Source organism: Tiliqua scincoides, chromosome 1 (genome assembly GCF_035046505.1).
Source record: "Tiliqua scincoides isolate rTilSci1 chromosome 1, rTilSci1.hap2, whole genome shotgun sequence".
NCBI classification, from domain to species: Eukaryota; Metazoa; Chordata; class Lepidosauria; order Squamata; family Scincidae; genus Tiliqua; species Tiliqua scincoides.
This window is the reverse complement of record NC_089821.1, coordinates 1,693,262-1,701,267: the sequence shown is the minus strand read 5'-3', so window position 1 is coordinate 1,701,267 and position 8,006 is coordinate 1,693,262.

Sequence of the window (8,006 nt, the reverse complement as noted above, 5' to 3'; positions counted from 1 at the left end):
ACACAAGGCAGCTTATCTAGGCAGACGACTCCCAAACCACAATTTTTCAGTGGAGCTTTTATAGTATTGTTCTGTGAGAGGACCTGGCAGAACCCTCAATCCAGCAGGTGCTTTCCCTCACAGTGTGGTTCTCTCAGTGGCGTAGCTGGAGGGGGGCAGAGCAGCCAGCCTGGTGGGGGGCAAGCGGCCCCTCCCTTCAGAGCCATTCCTGGCGGAGGGAGCAAAACGGAACCGTATGGGTTGTGTGCCGTTGAGCTTTTCCCCTTACCCCGAAGAGAGCTGTATCAGCCCCAATGAGTCTACTCAGATCTGCACCTCCTGATGAGGTGGCACTGATCCAAGCAGAACAGATCATCCAGGAGCCACTCCATGCTGCCCGGGAACAGGCCTCTGAGAGGAATTTTATCAGGGGTACAAAGTTTCTTTTGGGCCCCTTCCTAAAGGGGAAGGGGGGCAAGGGGAGCAGGCAGAACAGGGGGCAAAATAGGGCTGAGGGAGGGTGCTGACAGCCAGAATAGTCTTTGGAGCCCACGTCAATCAGGCTTCTTGACTCAGAGCCCAGGTCTACCTAACCATGCGGCTTTGACAGCTAGAAGAAGTAATATGGAAACCCAGACACACTCCTAAGTCTCTAAAATCTTTGAAATATAGAAAATCCATTCCATAAAATTAGCATCATCATAGTTAGAACCAACCCTAGAAGAACTTCACGTGGCCTTAGACTCCCTTGCCTTTGGCAAGGCACCTGGAAAAGACAGCATCCCTGCTGAAGTCCTAAAGTGCTGCAAAGAGATCATCGTCACTGAGCTGCATGAAATCCTCTGTCTCTGCTGGAGAGAAGGTGGAGTACCACAGGACATGAGGGATGCAAACATCATCACGCTGTACAAGAACAAAGGCGACAGGGGTGACTGCAACTACCGCGACATCTCTCCTTAGCGTTGTAGGAAAGCTGTTTGCCCGAGTTGCACTAAAGAGGCTCCAGGTACTTGCAGAGAGCGTCTATCCAGAATTGCAGTGCGGATTCCGAGCCAACAGGTCCACCACCGATATGGTATTCTCCCTTAGACAACTGCAGGAGAAATGCAGGGAGCAACGACATTCTTTATAGCCTTCATAGATCTCACGAAGACTTTCAACCTGGTCAGCAGGGATGGCCTCTTCAAGATTCTCCCCAAGATTGGATGTCCACCCAGGCTCCTCAGCATCATCAGATCCTTCCACAAGGACATGAAGTTGTCTTCAATGTCTTCGATGGCTCCACATCAGACCCCTTTGACATCCGAAGCAGAGTAAAGCAGGGCTGTGTTCTTGCACCAACCTTGTTTGGGATTTTCTTCGCTGTCCTGCTGAAGCAGGCCTTTGGAACTACAACAGAAGGCATCTATCTCCGGACCAGATCAGATGGAAAGCTCTTCAACCTCTCCAGACTGAGAGCAAAGTCCAGCTGAAATGTCTGCGTGACTTCCTCTTTGCCAACGATGCAGCTGTCACTACCCACTCTGCCAAAGATCTCCAGCAGCTCATGGATCGTTTTAGCAAGGCCTGCCAAGATTTTGGACTGATGATCAGCCTGAAGAAAACACAGGTCACAGTTCAGGATGTGGACTCACCTCCCTGCATTACAATCTCTGCACATGAACTGGAGGTTGTCCATGACTTTGTGTACCTTGGCTCAACAATCTCTGACACTCTTTCTCTCGCTACCGAGCTAAACAAATGCATCGGTAAAGCAGCTACCACGTTTTCCAGACTCACAAAGAGAGTCTGGTCCAACAAGAAGCTGATGGAACATACCAAGATCCAGGTCTACAGAGCTTGCGTCCTGAGTACACTTCTGTACTGCAGCGAGTCATGGACTCTCCACTCACAACAGGAGAGGAAACTGAACACTTTCCACATGCGCTGCCTCTGATGCATCCTCAGCATCACCTGGCAGGAGAAAGTTCCAAACAACACAGTCCTGGAACGAGCTGGAATCCCTAGCATGGACGCACTGCTGAAACAGAGACGCCTGCGTTGGCTCGGTCATGTCGTGAGAATGGATGATGGCCGGATCCCAAAGGATCTCCTCTATGGAGAACTCGTACAGGGAAAGCGCCCTACAGGTAGACCACAGCTGTGATACAAGGACATCTGCAAGAGGGATCTGAAGGCCTTAGGAGTGGACCTCAACAAGTGGGAAACCCTGGCCTCTGAGCGGCCCGCTTGGAGGCAGGCTGTGCAGCATGGCCTTTCCCAGTTTGAAGAGACACTTGGCCAACAGTCTGAGACTAAGAGGCAAAGAAGGAAGGCCCATAGCCAGGGAGACAGACCAGGGACAGACTGCACTTGCTCCCGGTGTGGAAGCTTGACCAGAGTTTTTGGAAGTTTGGCCTGTGAGAAGTTTGGCCTATAACCAGATATAAAATCACAACTAAGGAAAAAGGGGATTTTCACGTAACACCTCTGCTCTGTGAATGAGCTCCACTATGGTAGGGCATCCCTGAGTGCTTATTGCTGCTTCCTGAGTTCAGGGGCAAAGCCCTGAAGGAAATGTCACCCACTGAGGCATCCTGAACTGGATGCCACTGGAATTTAGGGTTTGACTTCCAGGCGTGAGAGCAGCCATTTGTAATGGGAGCCACATGGACCCACGAGGAGCCCAGGCACATTTGAAGGGGGCCATAGACTAAAAGTAGGGGATTTAATGTTTATCTATTTGTGTAGTGTCCTTATTTGACAGGGAGCCCCTGGAACCTGAGAAGAGTTCCTAAGAGGCCATAGCCAAACAAAGGTTAAGGATAGCTGTCCCAGAGAATGTTGACCTCAGTCATGTTTTTGGTTGCTTTTGGATGAAGATGCCAACCATTCAGAAGATATCTGGTGTTGCCAACACTGCTGCTTCACATGTACACATGTGATTTACACATCTCATGTGCACACACAAAGAACTGAAATTGGGGAAATTAGCAAGCAAGAGGTCAAATCTAGCAGTGTGATAAAGATGTGGGACCACTGACATGGAGTAGTGGTGCAGACAATCTCAAAGTGCCTCAAAATTAGGTTAACAGGAACTACTAGACAGAGGTTAAAGAAGATAGTTTCTTAAAGAAATGTGGCAAGTAAAAGGCACATTTAATTTCTGGTCAGTTACGGAAGAGATACTTGCAGATAGCTGCATTTGGGCAGCAGGAGTTAGTTGGAAAGGGTGACTGAATCTTTTGGGGAAGAGAGAGAGAGAGAGAGTGCTATGAAGATTTTAAAAAGGAGAAGGAGATCACCTATCCCAGTCTACTGGTTATGGCTTCAGTGCGAAGTCCTTTCCGAGCAGCAAGGAAGGCTGCACAGTTTCCAAGTTCCAGAGGAGGAAAAGACCAAGAAATGGAGAAATCTTACTTCTGGAGGGGAAAAAAAAGTCTGGGCACCTCAGCTAGTTTCTGAAGCAACTCAAAATGGAGGAGAAATCTTAAAGCACTTCTTAGTAGAGAGAGCTGGCACTGTTCAAAAATGGAGGTTTCTACTGGGACAGGAACTTCAAGACATCTTGCTAGAGAGAAAGCTGGGCCTCATCTGCTTGCTTCTGAAATGACCCAAAAATCTGCTTCCAGAGCAGTACGTTATCGGACCTTTTACAAAGGAAACAAAGGAACTGGGGATAGGACAAAGGAGTTTGGGGGGCTTCTTTCCTGAGCTTCCTGGCTTTGATTTTCTAGGAAGACACCAAAAGAGTTTGATGACCCATCCAGGGGAGTTCCTGCTGAACAATGCAGTAGCAGGTGTGTTGTCTCAGGTTCAGGTTGGGGGACTCCTTGGCCCAGAGTCTGAAAAGAACTAGCCAGTTGGACAATTGCAATTTAACATTCAGTTAGGACTTTTTTCTTGCCAACTATCATCAGATCTCAGGCACCCAGATTTAATAGACCACAGAGGAGCCTTTTTGCTTTCTGGGAGCCAGCAAAATCTCATCCTTTTTCAAAGATCAGGGAGGCCAGCCCGGCTCTGAAACCAAGATAAAGCCAAACACGTGCTTGGGAAAGGGTGTGTGTAACACTGGTTCTGTTCTGTCAAAATAAGGACACTGGAACTTTTTTTTCCCCCTGTTCCTCCTCATTATTTGCCAGTCTCATGTACCGATTCATCAACAGCATGTGCAGTACTTGATTCAGGGCTTTTTGTCCTTCTGACAGGTGTACATGCAAGTGAAAAAAAGACTTCCACTTAGCAAGACATGCACCAAAAATGTTTAGAGGAAGTGTTTTATTCTCAAGATGTTCAAAAATTAGGGCTGCAACCAGTGGTGTAGCTCGTGAGGGGCGGGGGGTAAGGTCCACCCTAGGTGCCAGCCTTGGGGGAGGGGTGACATAACAAATTACCAAAATCGCTAAAGTTGTGGTGGTTAGGAATAATACCATCATGCTATATAGCTTTGGATGCGGAATTTCTAGAAGTATGCAATGAAGAAACCGGTGTGAAATATCTCCTTTCTATCAAGTTATGGCCAAAAAACCAGAAAAACAAAAATGCATGGAGCCCTTTGGAAAGTGAAAGTGGGCCATATTGTGCGTTTACTCATGAGTAGGTTAAATTTCCTTAGTACATTGGAAAGGGCAGGCTGAGAAGAATCTAATGAGATCAGAATGGTCCTGATCCAATGAACACAGCCCCCCCAAAACACCCGAGAAGGGAGTCCCTCCCTCTAAGATGACGAATGTATTGAGCCCTAGAGAAAGCAAAACTAAGGCTGCAATCCTAACCACACTTTCCTGAGAGTAAGCCCCATTGAACATAAGAACATAAGAACAGCCCCACTGGATCAGGCCATAGGCCCATCTAGTCCAGCTTCCTGTATCTCACAGCGGCCCACCAAATGCCCCAGGGAGCACACCAGATAACAAGAGACCTCGTCCTGGTGCTCTCCCCTACATCTGGCATTCTGACTTAACCCATTCCTAAAATCAGGAGGTTGCGCATACACATCATGGCTTGTACCCCATAATGGATTTTTCCTCCAGAAACTCATCCAATCCCCTTTTAAAGGCGTCTAGGCTAGACGCCAGCACCACATCCTGTGGCAAGGAGTTCCACAGACTGACCACGCGCTGAGTAAAGAAATATTTTCTTTTGTCTGTCCTAACCCGCCCAACACTCAATTTTAGTGGATGTCCCCTGGTTCTGGTATTATGTGAGAGTGTAAAGAGCATCTCCCTATCCACTCTGTCCATCCCCTGCATAATTTTGTATGTCTCAATCATGTCCCCCCTCAAGCGTCTCTTTTCTAGGCTGAAGAGGCCCAAACGCCGTAGCCTTTCCTCATAAGGAAGGTGCCCCAGCCCCGTAATCAGCTTAGTCGCTCTCTTTTGCACCTTTTCCATTTCCACTATGTCTTTTTTGAGATGCGGAACTGGACACAATACTCCAGGTGTGGCCTTACCATCGATTTGTACAATGGCATTATAATATTAGCCGTTTTGTTCTCAATACCCTTCCTAATGATCCCAAGCATAGAATTGGCCTTCTTCACTGCCGCCGCACATTGGGTCGACACTTTCATCGACCTGTCCACCACCACCCCAAGATCTCTCTCCTGATCTGTCACAGACAGCTCAGAACCCATCAGCCTATATCTAAAGTTTTGATTTTTTGCCCCAATGTGCATGACTTTACACTTACTGACACTGAAGCGCATCTGCCATTTTGCTGCCCATTCTGCCAGTCTGGAGAGATCCTTCTGGAGCTCCTCACAATCACTTCTGGTCTTTACCACTCGGAAAAGTTTGGTGTCGTCTGCAAACTTAGCCACTTCACTGCTCAACCCTCCAACCAGTTCTCAATCCACAAGAGGACCTGACCTCTAATTCCCTGACTGTGGAGTTTTTTCAGTAGCCTTTGGTGAGGGACCGTGTCGAATGCCTTCTGAAAGTCCAGATATATAATGTCCATGGGTTCTCCCGCATCCACGTGCCTGTTGACCTTTTCAAAGAATTCTATAAGGTTCGTGAGGCAAGACTTACCCTTACAGAAGCCATGCTGACTCTCCCTCAGCAAGGCCTGAACAAAATAGGACTTACTTCTGAATAGACCTGTTTAGGCTTGTGCCCTAAGCCATACGGTTGTGTTTACTCGCAAGTAAGCAAACATGCCTTGGCTCATGGTAAAGTTGGGCAAAGGGGAATGCAAGGCTAGCAGCATGGTCCCAATCTGATGAAAGTGGAGCTAAAAATGCTCCAGAAGGCAGCTTCCCCCCCCCCCCCCGAAAAGAATAAAACAGAGGCTGGAGCTGGTAAGGTCATTTTTTTTTTCTCTTTTAGGCTTGTAAAGCCAGGTGGGTCCTGATAGTTATATGATTTAAATATAAGAACCTACATTGAACTGGGCACTGGGAAGGGCTGGAAATCTCACTGATTTTTTATAGGGAGGGGGTGTTATTCCCGGCAGGCTACAGTGAAAATTCACTTTGTGGAACACGGCTGGCTTCCCCTTATTTAATTTTCTAGCCATTATTACTATTCATTTAATATCACGACTATTATTATCTCTCACTCTCACCTACCTCACAAGGTTGCTGTGAGGACAAAATAAGGGGAGGATCCATGCATGCCACCCTGAGCTCCTTAGAGGAAGGGTGGTTTAAATATATTAATTAATATGTTTAAACCATTTAATTAATTAATTATGCTGTAAGGGTGTGACAAACATTTATGGGCACTGGGTAACAAAAGACCTAGCTAAACCACTGGCTGCAACTCTGTATATAGTAAATATGTGATTTATTTGCAGAAAAACATATTTAGGAGCAGCTGCCATGTTGATTTGCTGATAACTTATATTCACACAGAGGACTCAGATCTGGATTGAGGAACTCCCCCTTTTTATTTATTTATTTATGCTTCACATTTCAAGTTGCTTTTGAAAACTTGGGGGAACTGAGATAGGAAAGGAGAAGGGAACTGCGCTGCATACATTCAAAACCAGTTGCTGGATTCCACCTGGTTGGCTAGTTAGGCTCATGTAATGTGGTGTGTTCCCTAACAGACTTTTACTTTTGAGCACCTGACTCCCCTGTACAACTTTGCCAGATGATTTTGAAAAGTGCCCCAGCTGCGATTCATTCTAGTCTGGATCCAGGCTTTGCAGTGAAGAATTCCAAGCTTTGCAACCAATACAGTGATTACTGCTGAATCTAGAAAGAATGGAGAACATAAGAAGAGCCCTGCTGGATCAGGCCAAAGACTCATCTAGTCCAACTTCCTCTATCTCACAGTGGCCCACCAGATGCCTCAGGGCGCATTTAAGAGAACAAGCTACCTGCATCCTGTTGGCATTCCCTTGCATCTGGCATTCTTATGTAGCCCAGTTCTAAAACCAGGAGGTTTCACAAACCCATCATAACTTGTAACATGTGTTGACTTTTCTTCCATAAATCTATCCGATTCCCTTTTCAAGGCATCTAGGCCAGGTGCATCTAGGCCAGGTGTTATTTCCTTTTGTCTTATTTTCCCAACACTCAATTTTAGAGATGTCCCCTGGTCCTGGTACTGTGCGAAGGAAAAGAACCTCACTCTATCCAACCCATGCATCATTTTATTTATCTCAGTCGTTCGTGTCCGTCCCGACCCCCCCCCCCGTGTCTTTTTTCTGAAAAGCCCCAAACGCTGCAGCCTTTCCTCGTAAGGGAGGTGCCCCAGCCCAGGAATCATTTTAGTCTCTCTCTTTTACACCTTTTCCATCTCCACTTTGTCCTTTTTGAGATATGGCGACCCAAACTCTACACAATACTCCAGATATGGCCTTACCATTGATTTGTACAGTGGCATAATTTAGTTTGATTCTCAATTACTTTTTGAATGATCCCGAGCATGAGATTGGCCTTCTTCACTGCTGCAGCACATTGGGTCAACACTTTCATTGAGCTGTCCACCAGCACCCCAAGATCTCTCTCCTGATCTGTTACAGACAGCTCAGAACCTATATGCCTATACCCATTAGCCTGTATGTATAGGCTATACCCATTAGCCTATATGTAA